The sequence below is a fragment of the Bacillus rossius genome (assembly GCF_032445375.1).
Source record: "Bacillus rossius redtenbacheri isolate Brsri chromosome 4 unlocalized genomic scaffold, Brsri_v3 Brsri_v3_scf4_1, whole genome shotgun sequence".
Lineage (NCBI taxonomy): Eukaryota > Metazoa > Arthropoda > Insecta > Phasmatodea > Bacillidae > Bacillus > Bacillus rossius.
The window spans coordinates 1,577,716-1,594,990 of record NW_026962010.1 but is presented as its reverse complement, the minus strand read 5'-3'; positions in this window follow the sequence as shown (position 1 = coordinate 1,594,990).

Genomic DNA, 17,275 nt, shown 5'->3' with positions numbered 1-17,275 from the left:
AATTTGCATATTTCATTTGGAATAAAATTGAAAGTCTTATTTCAAATCTATTTTCAACGTTATAAACTCTAACCAGACATAATAAACATTAAAAAAAATTTCATGGTACGTAGGCCAATACATAGTTAAGTTTCAAAGAATTTTAATGTCATGTTTCTTAAAGAATTACTTTCATGTATTAACATTAATAACTCGCGGTGGTTGAGCGGTTTGTACACTCGCCTCCCACCAAGGCGACTGGGGTTGGGTTTCTGGCGGGGTCGAAACCGGATTTATCGCAATTGCTGCTCCGTACCTAGAGACATGGAAATTTTGCGAATTCGTTTGGCACCAGGGTAGAATTTAAGGTCCCACATGTACTGAACCGATGTTGGCTTTTCTATTGGCTGATTTTCTAGCGAGAACCCTTTTTTTCATTCTCTGTTAATCGGCACTACCTTATTCGCTTACATCTCTCCTAGCTGGGAATCATTGGCTCACGGTCGCAGAAGAGTGAAGCCAAATAACTGCCGTCCAATCATGAACACAACTGAAGAGTATAAATGTTTGCATTCTAGCTTGCAACCAAAGGAATTCACGTAATTTACGTATCCCTATCCATTCCCTATATCTAGAGACTGGAAAAATTCGCGAGTTCAATCACCTTCAGGATAGACTTCACTATCCTCTGCCTACTTCGGCAAACTGCGCCTGTTCATTGGGTGTGGAATTTTGAGGCGTATCAAATGGGTAACTTGTGATTGGATACTTCTTTTACTGATGGTCTCTAATTGACCAAGAGGCCTACATATTAAAAGTGAACCAATAGCAGAAGCAGCACAACGGTATGATTATTTGAATTTTAGCATATCACTTAATGAACCCGCGAATTTTTCCGGTCTCTAACTATATCGTCTCACCTCGCGCATTCCTCAGGCTATCAGCAACGACAGGTCTGTCCCTCGTCTCCTATGAGGTGTCAGCTCCATTCCATCCATGCAGACCCTGCCTCAGACGGGAAACTACATGCCTTGATTTAAAGTTTATTTCACGTCTGTCTTTCATATTGTATTCCATTTATAGTTAATCATTATTTCAAATAACTTGAAGTTCTGTTAACGACTATTAATTGCTCTGTTCAATCAGTGGAATTCGGGGCGAAAATTTGTTAAAGGTTGAAGTAAGTATTTTTGATAAAGAAACATCGGTTACTGAAATGCTTTCTCCACTTCATATGTTTACCCCATTGGAGTATGAGACGGCTACCTAGCTTCATAATTAAGTATTAAGTTTATGAATATTTCACCAATAATACAGTATTATTTAGAAATGTGAAGATACATACTTATTTTGTATATAACTATTTGGAGTACGCTTGTACTCGAAATTAGGAGTCAATTAAGTTTTCTAATGTCACAAATTTGATTCACGGACTTTTCCATCGAGTTAGTTTATTTTTGTGATTTCAAATCGTACCAGTAGTATATTAATGGGCATCCTGCTACAGGGTTCAGAGTGTGGTACCGTAGAACCGAAAGCCATTTTGGAATGTGATGTCACGGCGGTCATTTTAGATGAACTTGACCTCTGATCATGACCTTCAAATTTTTCAAATTACCTACTCAAAATTGGCCAAAATCGCCAGTTTTTAAAAGAAAAAAAATCACAGCAACAATTTTTAAAACATCAAAAACAATAAAAAACTTTTCCGACGGATAAAAGCTCGTAAAGAATCATAAATTTGAAATTCGAAATGCCTCAAAAAATTTTGCCTTAAAAAATAACGAAAATTTCCCATTGATGCTTAAATTCGTCGTCGTCCAGCATCGAATAAGCCTGTAGAGGGGAGCTTTGATTTCGACCTTGAATTCGTCCGCCATCTTGGATGATGGCACTTCCGCAGTCTGTGATTACGAGGTCACGACCACCATTTTGAAAATCCATATTTTTCAAGCTAGAAAATAAGGGAAATATATAAAAAAAATCTACAAAAAATTACTAAAACAATTTTTTTTAAATAAGATGTATAAAAAGGTACTGGTTAGGAACACTACAAGGTCATTCGATTAAAAATGACGCTGGATCTCTCCTCCGCAGAAGCCATCGACTGACCTCCCACTACTAATGCCAAGGTAGATATTACGTCAGCCATAATGCCGTCATGGCGGCCATCTGGTTTTCGTCTGCTAGACGAAGCTGTCTCCATACTACTTTAATTTTGACCCGCTAGAGTGAAGTATTGCCAGACAGTCAACTGTCACGATATCCGCCGTCTTGTAGGCCATCTTAGCCAACACCTTGACATTCTGTAATTGTTTAGATAGAAATTCGTAAAAAAATCCAAACATAAAAAAAAATCACTCGTTTAAGCATTGTTTTGATTCGATCGCATACAGTGCTTGGTTCGATCCTTGCTTGATGCGAAAAGATAATTTAATCAAAATTATCATAAAAGTAACAGGTTCCACAAAAAACACAACAAAATTACAAATAAATTTGTATTATGTAAATTATACTATACAACAGGAACACATGTGAAAGTTAGCAATTTAATAAAAAATTAGTTCTGCTATCTGCATTGGCTTGAACTGACTAATTTTCAGCTCCAAGCTGAAGACAGAGACCAGCCAGATCGTTTAATGGCATATTTTCTCGATACTATGTTTAACAGACTGTTCTACATCATCATAACTATAAATGAGATTATCCATAGTCTTGAAAGCGCACTTCTTTTCTTGTTCCTTGAACGGAAACAGTTTACTATATAAACAGTCCAGCCACGATGAAGCTGATTGATAATATTTTGCTTGATATCGTCAAGAAAAGTAAGTGTTTAAAACATGATATAGCTGATGACGTATTTTTACAACATTTTTACATGAATTTACAAATGCGTGCATTTGTAAATTAAGCATAACTGTCAGTTAATTTTCCTGCATCATCACTATATCTACACCAACAGTGAACATTATATTTTGTAATTCTTCATAAACTACATCACTTTTTTATGTGTTAGCATTTTAGCTCTCGGTATATGGCATTTGGTAGGAGTAATTTCGTAAAAATAGTACAGAGGTTCAATTAACTTAATGTGACATACAAATACGTTTGTCACCAAATTGTAGCTAATGGAATAAAGTCTCAATATTATTTAAATAATTTAAAATGAATATTTAATTCCACGCAGTAATAATTCGAAATTAAGAAGGAATGATATTGAATCTGGTTTAGTATAGTGCTTAAGTTTATATATATTCTATTTTAAAAAGAATTATTTATTTATGAAGATTTTGGTGTGAAATTCAGTATCAAATAGTTCAAACTCAAAGTTTAAAATCATCCAAGATTTCCTCTGAGGTCAATTTCCACCTGTTTTATGTACCAAGTGCACCCTTATAAACTCTTCACGATTTCCATAAAGGATACTTTCGCAATAAATTTGAAAACTTTACCCTTTCTCTCAAGTAACATTTAATTTGGACATGCGTTAGTTAAGTTTATTTATTACATAAAATTGCAGTCAAGATTGAATGTCAATAGCTACACTCAACATGATGCTACTGTGAAAAGAGAAGTTTCTGGGTTTTGACGCTCACAGTTCAGGCCGGTGGTGGAAATTGGATCAGCAACACTGAATTGTTGTCTGAGCCAGAAACGTAAATCAAACATCAATAGAGTCTCGCAGAGAGACAGACAGAGAGAGAGAGAGAGAGAGAGAGAGAGAGAAACATAGACTGACAGACCTGGTTATAAATCATGTATTTGACAGCGACGTCGACAAACACTGAAATTCAATCACCCTCGCATCGGTGTACATGTATATGCGTGAATGACGTGTCGGCGTAGAGAGGATGGTTGTAACTATGTCGCCCAGCTAGCGAATCATGTGTCGCGAGGCAGCTTGAGGCTCGACAGACAGCGGGCTTACTTAAGAGCAGTGGAAGGTGAGCAATATTACTTCACGCAGCTACATGCTTAGAGGAACTAATATCATTCCGTTTGAACATAAATCCAGAGTGATTAGAATAACAAAAAAAAACGTGTCCACGGAGTCCATGCGCGACAGAAGTGAAACTTCTTGCTTATTATATTATTAGGTATAAAATAACATAATGCTCTTTGGCTGAGGTTACACATAAAAAAATATATTTACAAGTATGTGAACACTAAATTATGCTGTTGGGCAAGTATGCAAGTGTGCGAGTATGCAAGTGTGCAAGCATGCTAGGGTGCAAGTACACTGCGTCTTTTCAACCTATCCACTGTCGTCTAGCATACCGGTTCCCCCACCACGAACCTAACCATATCCCTCATGCGTTCGGATTTTTTCGTAACGCTCGAAAATTGTAGCCTCCCCAGCAAATAAGTTTCACTTTAAAATCCTTACTAATATTATAAATGAGAAAGTAACTCTGTCTGTCTGTCTGTCTGTCTGTTTGTTACCTTTTCCCGGCTGAACGGCTGAACGGATCGTAATGAAACTTTGCAAGGAGATAGATTATATCCTGGGGATGGCTATCTTTTGTCTAAAATAAATGAATTTTAAACGGGTTAAAAAAATATATCTTAATTTTATGTAACGTGTGAAATAGATATACAAACTGTTCGTATCATTCCTCTATGTCTGCCGAGCAATAGCTTTCAAGCCATTACGTTACGTTTTGCTATTGTAAGGAACTAAGTAGAGAGTAAGAAAAAAATAAATATCTTGACAGTTTGTAGTGTCGCCATATTTGTTTCAATTTTCAATACCGTTTTTGTATATTACAATCTAATTTTTTTTTTTTTACAGTAACTACTTATAACTTATTTGCAAGGAGTTTGGTTTAGTGTTTATAATTTATCTGCTGAGCGTCAAGAGTCTTAGGGCTACTGAGACCGAAGACCAGAAATATTTATCAATTATGTAATATATTGTTGAAAAATTTGAATTTTACTATTTCAGGTAGGTCGATTTTTTTTATTAATTAGAATAGTTACGTGTAATTGCCATCTTCCTTTATTTCATATTAAACATTATGTTTGGTTGAGTGTGAGTTAATTTTATTTATGTATGTTTTAATTTCATTTATTTTCTTATATATATATATATATATATATATATATATATATATATATATATTCTTACCTACCTACTTCTATTAAATTTCAGGTGGATGTTAACATTGTCATTCCAGTTAAATAAATGTTTTTGACAAATTAGTTGTTATTTATACTTTTTGTTTCATTTTGGACTATGTTTTTTTTTACTTAATTCAAAGATTTGTGGTGTGTACAGGGAGTGATATCTCTATTCATTTCTATACTCCTTTGGATAAGCGGAATATGGCCATCACAGTTTTACATATCAACAAATCCTACAAATGTTTTAAACATTATGACAAATAAAAAATATTTTCACAAACATCCTTAGTTTTTTTTTGGTGTGTATAGTTTGAAGTTTAATATTATGTGTGTACGTAAATTCTTAAACATAGAGTTATTTATTATTTTATTTAGAAAATTATTCATAGGTAGGTAATAAGTTTTCCTTTATATCTCTTTCGATTTGGAGTGTTTCCGAGCCATTCGGAGTCCTCAACTTCACCCCCTCCCCCCCCCCCCCAGGTGGTTAAAGCCCCAAAATTTCGAAAGTTTAAAATTTTTAAAAATCTTTCTCTTTCGATTTTAAGCGTTTTCGAGCCATTCAGAGTCCTAGAACTCCCCGCCCCCCTCTGGGAAAAAGCCCCAAAATAGCGGTAATTTTAGGAATTTCAAATATCTATTCTTTCGAGATGGAGTGTTCCGAAACATTCGAGGTCCTGATCCTCTACACCCCCCCCCCCCCCTTTTCCAAAAGTGAAAACCACAAAATTTCGAAAAATTTGAGAAAATTGTATTAAAATTAAGTCATTACGAACTAAAGTGTCCGGGGCATGGTGGAACTTTTACCCAAAGTCGACTTCGCACCCAATTTTGTGGGAGGGGGGGGGGGGAAGTGCAAAACTCCAAAATTACGAAAAATTTCAAAAATTTCTTAAATTTAAGTATACTTTTTTACTATTTGCAGTGTTTCCGAGCCATTCGGGGTCCTCAAACTACCCTCCCCCCACAAGGAGTCAAAAACCCAATAATAAAAACATTTCCCAAACTTTCGAAAACCTATTCTCTTTCGGTTTGGAGTGTTTACGAACCATTCGGGGTCTTCAACATCACCCCCCCCCCCCCCCTTCTCAGGGGTCAAAGCCCCAAAATATAGAAAATTTCAAAAATCATTCTCTTTCGATTTTTAGTGTTTCCCTGCCATTCAGGGTCCTCAAAATAACCCCTCCCCTTCTGGGGACAAAGCCCCAAAATCTCGAAAATTTCAGGATTTTCAAATATCATTTCTTTCGAGATGGAGTGTTCCAAACCATTCGATGTCCTGAACATCCACTTTTCGCAAAAGTGAAAGCCCCAAAATTTCGAAATATAAGAATATATATAATTGGATTTTGGTATGTATGACGTCGATAAACTCTTACACCGTTTGACCGATCGCCATGAAAGTTGGCACATCGAAGTGTTTTTATCATCCATTTTTTTTGTGACTCGCCGCTAGATGGCGCTGTAGCGCATCAACTTCTAAACCTTTCAACCGATCGCCATGGGTAAACAGAAAATCATAGGTCACAGATACACAAACAGTAATTATGTGTCATTTCGTAATGTCCAACACACTGGACATATCGCTATCCATTTTGCTGTAACTCGCGGACATATATCACCCGGTGTTCAGCCCGGGCAAAGCCGGGTACTGCAGCTAGTATGTCCTATCTATAGTCGTTATACCTGACTTGACGTTACTGAAGAAGTATTCTCTCGTCCCTCGCACTTCTATGCCTTCAGGATGTTTTCAAATTTCAAGTTGATGTGTTAAGGGCTTATAGAACACAACTAGACAAGCACAACGTACGCTCGGAACTCAACTGTTGAAGGACGGTGCGAGCTGTCCTACGGAACGGCGAGAAACGATGGAGAAAGAGACTGAATGACAGGACACCGACTAATTCAAAAAACTGCTTTCTATTCAAAAATTTCCAATGACACTAATCCCTCAACATAACAACGGATAAAGAATTGTTGCCGCCAAAACTGATAAAGGCTACACACGTGTCGTGTTGGTAAACGTTTACGGCACAATATTTCTTCCATTGCATTCTCGTCCGCAAGCAAGAATTTTCAACAAAGATTTATCCTTGAATAACGGAGAGTTTTATTTTATCTCAGGTAACCGTATCTCGCAAAAACTACTCCGGGTCCCGATTTTCGAGTCCTGTATTACGTTTACTCACACGTGAAAGAAACAAAAAAAGGACTTTGTTGTAGACTCAGCAAGTGTTTGTTGTTTTATCAGTATAATAAGATTATTATTGCTGAAGTGAACTCAACACCTGTAAACTTAAGAAGGTAACATTAAACCAACGGAGAACCCTGGATAATTTGGACCAGCTTTCTTTGGAAATTTAAGGTAAAAATTTCTAACAGTGTGTAATGAACGTCGGACTTATCTTTATTGACATTTCCTGTAAATTGCACGTTTATTCGTTTGTTGGAAAGCACCCTCTAGTGATTTAAAGGTTGAGTTCCGAGCATACAATGTGATGTGATTTGTGATTTTTTTAAGCATTATTTTAGGTACCCCCGAACCTAATTGCCTCAAATTCTGAAACAAGCTGTATATGCCATGACATTATTACTATGTGATATATTTGGCAGTTTTTTTTGTCCAGCGGACTTATAGATAAAACTTGATTCTCAAAAAATATTTGCTTTTTTTTCCAATCGGTGACCAATAACTCATAATTCTTGGTTTGTGACTTTTAATGTTGTGATAATCATAGCTTAGAAGTCTGTATGCCTACTACTGTTTCCAATCACCCTAAGGTTGTTTTTATACTGGATCAGATATGATGCAATTAAAGCCGTAAAGTTATATCTAGAGATAATTTATAAGTATAAATGTTGTTTATTTCGAATTAAATTGTTTTAAAATATTGAATTCATGATTTTTTTTAGTTTCATTTTTATTTTCACTGATTCGTGTATTTCACGTCAGGTTGTTTGATACTAAGTACGTTACTTTACTCTTCTAATGAGTACAATGTGTCATGAGAACATTTTTTTTATTTGTAAATATTCTAACATAATTTTCTTGCCTAATAATTTTTGCAACTTTTTTTTTTATGGTGTTACTGCCCAAGTAGATTACCGACCACAAAGTTTCAATGAAGAACTAATCCTGTACGTCCATTAAATCATCTGTTTACGAAACATAAAAGTCACCAACAGAACTACTTGTCGAGTTGCTGTAAATCTCCAGTATCTAATGTTTCAAGATTATCGATCATGAATGCCAACTAAACGTACTCTTTGATTCACTGATGTACAAAGCAAGGGAGTTGGTGTGTAGTATCTTTGTCATGTTAAAACTTGAAGTCAAAATGAGAAAATCCCCTCATTCTCTTTTCCTATGTGCATAGAAAAAAGTTTAAGTAAAAGTTTTACGCTTATTTTTTACACATGTGTTAGTACTACATTTGTTTGGCAATATTTAATAAATGATGGCATCTTTACGATTCTCCCCAAGCGAGTTCTTTTCAAGCTAACCAACAAATTCATTGCATATTAGCCTTTATACAGCTACAGTTTATTTTGCTATCCAATTGTTAACCAGTTTACTTAAACTTCAGAATAGTCATCCACTCCATAGAATAAATAATACCACCATGCTTTTATTTTTTTCTACGGTACCTGCGGAACTTCGGAACGTTGACTGTGCTAGTTTTCGTTGGAAATTTTTTGTACCTTTCCTTCTCAGCAGTGTCCCAGCTACACGCTTGTCCATATGATTAAAATTTACATAATTCGTTTTATTTCCTGGTGCCAAGTTAGGCTCCGGCACTTACACAAAAACAAGTCATTGTATTTTTTTGACTGGCTGTTGCGAAACATTTACCTTCTGTCAAGACTGCTTATGGTCGGTTCATGCAGATTTAGTAATTTATTATTATTTTTTTTACGTTTTGCGTCGTGTCAAACTACCCTTAACCAATGAAGATACCATTCAAAATCATTTTGCATAAATTTTAACCTGTCTCCAAATAAAAACGCGAATTCTTTCAGGTATCTGCCTACAGTTATTGCACGAATCCTGTGCACACGGACAAATTGTAGATGTTGGAGGGGGGGGGGGATATTGTAAACCAAATTGTAAGACTGAGACCAGTACCCTCAAATTTAAATGAAAAATTAAACTAACGTTGTTGAAAACACCTTTTATTGTTTAAATATGTGTGTAATTTACCAAAGATATTTTAAACACTACTTAGTATATAAGGACTTTTTTCAACTTCAATAATTTTCATATTTCTTTGTTATCATTATGAATTACTTCGTAAAAATTAAATACATTATTTTTTGTTTTTTATTATACAAAAATTTTATTTTGAAAATAAAAGTTAATTTTTTCTTTCTTTCTTTTTTTTTTGCGGGGAGGAGATAGTCCTGTGCATTAAAACTCGAACATAATGTATGAGTGCAAAATATATAACTATGGACATGCTGTTATTTTCCTTCGAAGAGTTTTGATTCCCGTATCGGAGCGTGGTGGCTCCAATGCACCCGAGACAGTAAATTGAAACTCTAACTTCTATATTATTTTTTTTTTTAAATATTTTGCTCGTTTGTAATTTTATATTAAGTACCAACGAGTCAACCTTTTTTTTTTAATTTTCAAAGAACAATATTTTATTTTGACAATTTACAACATGAAAAAATAAGCTGAAGGCGTGATTATGCAAATACAAATCTACAATGTTAAAAATTTTAACCTCAAATTTACTTTAAAAGCTGGTTACATAAAATTATCCAGGGATCTTCGTAGATTTATGGATATCTTCGAAAATGTGCGGGTAATACGTTAACTTTCTTTGAACATGAGTGGTATGAAAAAAAACCATTGAAAAACTAGTTAAGTTTACAGCTAAAAAAAATTGGTTGTCTGTAAAGACGGTTTACGGACTATAGTTTAACATGACAACGTCATAACAAAACATTGATGAAATGATTGCATACTTTTATGAATAAAATTGAATCATTTTTATTTTAATAATAAAAGAATAAATACTTGAAATTATACTAATAATCAGATTTTTAAAATGCAAGAATAATTAACCTTTATTGCCGAAATTGTTGTTGTAATAAGCAATGAAAACCACATTAACTTTTCGTTTAAATAGAATTATGAACAAGTTTTCAGATAAATAAACTGTAATCAAATATCTAACATAACCTATTATTACTGCAATCGCCGACAGATGCTACTTTTTTTAATGATAAAAGAATAAATACTTAAAATTATACTAATAATCAGATTCATTTTCTTACGTAAATTTGACGTAGAAATTATTTCATATTACAGATTTATAAACAAAGTTTTAAGTTTTCACTTCTGTCGGCGCGGCGCAAGCGTACAATGAGCGTAACGGGACACCGCGTAACGGAACAATGAGCGTAACGGGTCACAGCGTAACGGGACACTTTTTCGTGCGTGCAGCCGGCGTTCATCGATTTATTAGACGTTGTCACGTCAAAAAAACCACGTCTGTTTCCAATACTCAGAATATGGAATCCAGCGTGTATATATATATATATTTATATATATATACACTCATATATATATATATTCTGTTAGTAAAATTACAAACAACTCTTCGTTTATTCGAGGTCCATTCTTCGTTGAAGGTAAATTCAGTGAAATGACTGCGATTTCTAACAGCGTACAGCTGGACTCTCAATGAGTAGAAACCTGCCAAATTCGCGTATTCATTCGGTGATAGGCTAGAATTCAAACACATATACCTCTTAGATAATTTTGCTATTGGCTTACTGTACATCTGGACGAATCTCAACCAGTTATAAACCCTCAACCAAAGAAGGATCGAATCACAGAGAAACCAGCTGAGACGACTTACAAGTCGGCAGCCAATAAACTTGCGTTATTTGCCCGAGTGTACAGGGGTATGTGCAGTCTATCCTGAAGGCCATCGAAACCGCGAATTTTGCAGCTCTCTATCAATGATACATCTCATCCGTGCGTCGAAACCTTGCCATGAATTAACTTCCGACGGACGAATGAAATCATAACCTCAAATGTCTGAAAGACATTGCCTTTATTATTATTTTTTTAGCTGCTTCCGTATTATGCTCTAACTTGCCTATGAACATGTTTTAAGTTTGATTTTTGATTCAAAAATTTTCTGGGCCATGAAAGTATTTTAATAACGCACGGTAACTTGAAAACATATATAAATAAACATTTTAATGTTTGTTTGATCATTCATAAGTGCTTAGCGTACATGATCGTCGAACTGCTGGTAAATCTTTACAAGAGGAATTTTCTAAAAAAAGTTAAGCCTTAAAGGTTAGTTGGCAGTGTCAAACAAGAAAAAAATATTATGACAGACGCGCGGACCATTGTGAATCGCTCGGCTTGCTGACGGACGGACGGATGTCGGACGTAAGGGTGACGGACGGACGGATGGCCGACGTAAGGATGACGGACGGACAGATTGCCGACGTAAGGGTGACGGACGGTCGATGTCGGACGTAAAGATGACGGACGGACGGATGGCCGACGTAAGGGTGAGGGACTGACGGATGGCCGAAATAAGGATGACGGACGGACGGATGTCGGTTGTAAGGATCACAGACGGACGGATGGCAGACGTAAGGGTGACGGACGGACGGATGGCCGACGTAAGGATAACGTACGGACAGATTGCCGACGTAAGGGTGACGGACGGACGGATGTCGGACGTAAGGATGACGGATGGACGGATGGCCGACGTAAGGGTGAGGGACTGACGGATGGCCGAAATAAGGATGACGGACGGACGGATGTCGGATGTAAGTATGACGGACGGACGGATGAAGGACGTAAGGGTGACGGACGGACGCGTCGCATCATTGCGAGTACAGCTTTACCCGGGACTCGAACCCTGGAACCCTTCGAGCGGAAGGCCGACGTGCAGACAACGGCGTCACGGAGGTCAGCCACCACCGAGAAAACAGGCAGCACCACAGAGTAAGTACGGAGAGACAGATACGTCACTCCCGTGTAGGGGAGTTTTCCTGGTGGGATATCTTAATATATATAAATCTCGTGTCACAATGTTTGTCCTCAATGGACTCCTAAACCACTTAACCGATTATAATAAAATTCGCACACCATGTGCAGTTCGATCCAACTTGAGAGATAGGATAGTTTAAATCTCAAATTATAGTTGCAATTTTAATTTATTGCTATTTATTTTTCTGTTATTATTTGACAGTCACAATTATCTGTTAACTCCAAATGATTCTAACAGATGTCGATACCTTTCGACTGGGTTGAGTAAGTAATCAATAGATGGCGCTGCTATGGTAAATCTACGAACGTGTCATATAAGCTACTTTTTAAATTTTTGGTGTTAGCATGTTACTTAGACTGAAGTGTAAATTGAATTCATATTATAATGAAGATAATACAGTGAAATTAATCCTGTTTTTTACTTATTTGTGCTTCATTGATCAAAACTTTATAATTTAATTTGAATATATGTACGTAAGTATTATCACATAATTATAAAATTTAATTAAAATGTCAATGCAAAAATGATACACAATTTCCTACACTTTTTCAATAGTTGTACAAATATTTTTTTTTATTGTTTTTATTTAACCTCTATTAAAAATATTTAGCACTTATTATTTCAATGTGCTATGATAACAAGTTTTTCAGATTTTTTTTCTTATATTTAAACATTTAATTAGTATTTAAATTATTATTGAAATTATTATTTAAACTCTATAATTTAAATATGTACATGTCAGTATTATCACATAATTATAAAAGTTAATTAGAATGATTTTCAATTTTTTTTTCAAATATTTAAACGATTAATTTATTATTTTCAGTCAAATGCCATGGAAAAAATCTAACCTCAACAACGCGAGCACCAGAGAGGCACGACGCAAACGTATTAAAAGAGCCCATCAGTTATATGTATGTAAGTATTATCACATAATTATAAAATTTAATTAAAATGTCAATGCAAAAATGATACACAATTTCCTACACTTTTTCAATAGTTGTACAAATAATTTTTTTTATTGTTTTTATTTAACCTCTATTAAAAAATATTTAGCACTTATTATTTCAATGTGATATGATAACAAGTTTTTCAGATTTTTTTTCTTATATTTAAACGATTAAATTAGTATTTCAATTCTTATTGAAATTATTATTTAAACTCTATAATTTAAATATGTACATGTCAGTATTATCACATAATTATAAAAGTTAATTAGAATGATTTTCAATTTTTTTTTCAAATATTTAAACGATTAATTTATTATTTTCAGTCAAATGCCATGGAAAAAATCTAACCTCAACAACGCGAGCACCAGAGAGGCACGACGCAAAAGTATTAAAAGAGCCCATCAGTTGGCAGAACAAATTGAATCAAGAAATCCAGCTCAAAGAATCAGGACAGCAGAAGGTCATGCACAAGAATCTCAAAACAGTGTAACGAACGTCTTCAAGAGAATATCATAAGAACAAGAGCAGCAGGAGAACGAGACATAGCCACAGTAGGAGCACAGGAACAATAATTTCAATTTATACATGTAAGTAATATCACATAGTTTTATAAAAGTTAATTAATATATCAATGAGAAAATGGCACAAAGCTCCCCACACTTTTTCAATAATTGTACAAAAAATTTTATATTATTTTTATTTAACCTCCATTGAAAATTATTTTGCACTTATTATTTCAATGTGCTATGATAACATGTTTTTCAGTTCCTCTTTCTAATATTTAAACGTTTAAATTATTATTTTCAGTCAAATGCCACCGAAAAAATCTAACCTCAACAACGCGAACAGCAAAGGGTCACGACGCAAACGTGTTGAAAGAGCTCAGCAATTACCAGAACAAATCGAAACAAGAAATGCAGCTCAAAGAATAAGGACTGCAGAAAGTCGTGCACAAGAATCTCAAGAACAGCGTGACGAACGTCTGCAACAGAATATTACAAGAACAAGAGCGGCACGAAAACGAAACATAGCTACAGTACGAGTACTAGATCGACAAAGGCAACGGATCAGCCGCTCATTAACACGTGCATCATTCGTTCGGCTTGCCTTTGAATATGCACCAGATATTAACTACTCAGCGCATTCAAAAATTGCTATCGGTGGAATGGATAAAGTATGTCAATATTGTCAGGCATTGAAATTTCGGAATGAAGCAGCCGGCATGTGCTGCGCATCAGGAAAAGTTGTGCTGTCACCTCTACCCGCTCCGCCGGAGCCTTTATTATCCCTTCTTACTGGCAATTCTGATGATTCCAAATTATTTTTGCGTAAGATACGCAAATTTAATTCTTGCTTCCAAATGACGTCATTTGGGGCAACTAAAATTTGCGATCGTGCATCCGATGGACGTAATTTTGAAACTACATTCAAAATTCAAGGCCAGGTGTACCATAAAATCGGATCACTGATGCCAATGCCTGATAACAATCCGAAATTTCTTCAAATTTATTTTATGGGCGATTGTGAAGAGCGCGTGACGACTCGGTGCCTGTATAATTTTATTGAACAAGCAGAGGAAAGAGCGATTGTGATATTATTGGAAAACTTTTTAGAAGATCACAATCAACTAATTCAATTGATCAAAAGAGTTTCGCCACGACTGCAAAATGACAATTATCAAATCGTCATAAAAGCCGACAAAGTACCATTAGGTGAACATGCTGGTAGATTCAACGCTCCAACTGTTGATGAGGTTGCTGTTATCATGGTTGGTGATCCAGTTGACAAAAGATCTATAAAAATTACACGGCGAGACAACACTGTCAGTACGATTTCGGATCTACACCGTTCATATGACGCACTACAATATCCATTGATATTTTGGCAAGGACAAGATGAATATCACCTTAATATCAAACAGTATGATCCAAATACCGGTAAGTTTGACAATTATCTATTTACTTTCTTACTGTATGTATAGATTTTAATTTCGTATTGCATTTTTTTTTTTATTTTTTTTAGGTGATTACAGAAATAATAAAGTTAGCTCAATGAACTACTACGCACACCGAATAATGGTTAGACAACATCAAGACAATTATATCCTTCGATATCGTCAGCTGTTCCATCAATACATTGTTGATATGTATGCTACGGTCGAAAGCGAACGCTTGCGATTCCTTCGATTCAACCAGGCAAAACTACGATCGGAAGAATATATTCACTTACGAGATGCTGTTGCTGGAAACATCGATGGAAATTTAAATCCCAATGACATCGGTAATGCTTTCATTTTACCTTCAAGCTACATCGGCAGTCCACGGAACATGCAGGAATACATACAAGATGCGATGAATTACGTACGTCATTACGGCCGACCGGATTTATTTATTACATTCACATGTAATCCGAATTGGGAAGAGATACAAACTTTACTATTGCCAGGACAACAAGCCATTCATCGTCATGATTTAACTGCACATGTGTTTAAACAAAAATTGAAATCCTTAATTGATTTTATTGTTAAATATTCAATTTTTGGTATCACACGTTGTTGGCTGTATACGATAGAGTGGCAAAAGCGAGGTTTGCCTCATGCCCACATTTTGGTTTGGCTTAAAGATAGAATCCGTCCTGAAGAAATCGATCAAATAATTTCAGCCGAAATTCCAGACCCATTAATTGATCAAGAATTATTTGATATTGTCACCAAACACATGATCCATGGGCCATGCGGTGCTTTCAACATGACGTCACCGTGCATGGAAAATGGAAAATGTAAAAAAAACTTCCCAAAGCCGCATACGAATGACACGATCACGGATATTGATGGTTATCCAATGTATCGCCGCAGAAGTACTGAGAATGGTGGCCACACATTTACAATGCGACTGCCGAACTTTCCAAATCAAGTTGAGTTTGATAATCAGTGGGTGGTACCATACTCACCACTACTTTCAAAAACTTACAAAGCTCATATCAATGTTGAGCTTTGCAGTTCTGTTAAATCAATTAAGTATATTTGTAAATATGTAAACAAAGGCAGTGATTTGGCCATATTTGAAGTACAAAACATAAATAAAAATGACGAAATAGCACAATACCAAATGGGCAGATACATTAGCAGCAATGAAGCTATTTGGCATATTCTCAGCTTTCCCATCCACGAAAGAGATCCTGCTGTCCAACATCTGGCAATACATCTTGAAAACGGTCAACGTGTATACTTCACTGAAGAAAATGTTCTCCAAAGAGCGTTCGAAGCTCCGAAAACGACTCTAACTGAATTTTTTACATTGTGTCAAAAACCTGATGTTTTTGGCCAATTCGCGAAGACATTGGTGTATGGTGATGTTCCACGTTATTTCACATGGAACAAATCCAGTAAAAAATGGGAGCCACGGAAACAAGGAAAACCACATCCTTCCATTACAGGCATATTCAAAGCTAAGACATTGGGGAGACTTTACACGGTACATCCAAAACAACGTGAGTGCTTCTATTTACGTTTGTTATTGGTGAATGTTCCCGGACCAACGTCTTTTGAATTTTTACGAACAGTTAATGGTCGAGTATTCAATACATACCAGGATGCATGTCGTGAACTGCAATTGCTAGAAGACGATAACCATTGGGACTTAACGCTTGCTGATGCTGCGTTGACATCAACACCGAATAACATTCGTCAGTTGTTTGCAATTATTTTGACGACATGTTATCCCTCGCAAGCACAAACTTTGTGGGAAAAATATAAAAATTGTATGACAGAAGACATCTTGCACCGAATTAGACAAACAAATCAATGCCAAAACATAGATTATACACCAGAGATGTACAATGAAGCATTGGTCTTGATCGAGGATTTATGTGTTCTTATTTCAAATTTACCACTTAATCATTATGGTATGCCATCACCTAATCGTCCAGTCACCGACTTAGTCAATACCGATTTACAACGAGAAAATCAATATGACCATGGAAGTTTAGCAACAATTATCATGAACAGTGAACCATTACTGACAGCAGAACAAAAAATTATTTATGATCGGATTATGCTGGCTGTTGCTGCTGAACAAGGTGGTTTTTTTTTTCTTGGATGCACCCGGTGGAACCGGTAAGACATTTTTAATATCGTTGATTCTTGCCAAAATACGGTCGCAACAAAAAATCGCATTAGCAGTAGCATCGTCAGGC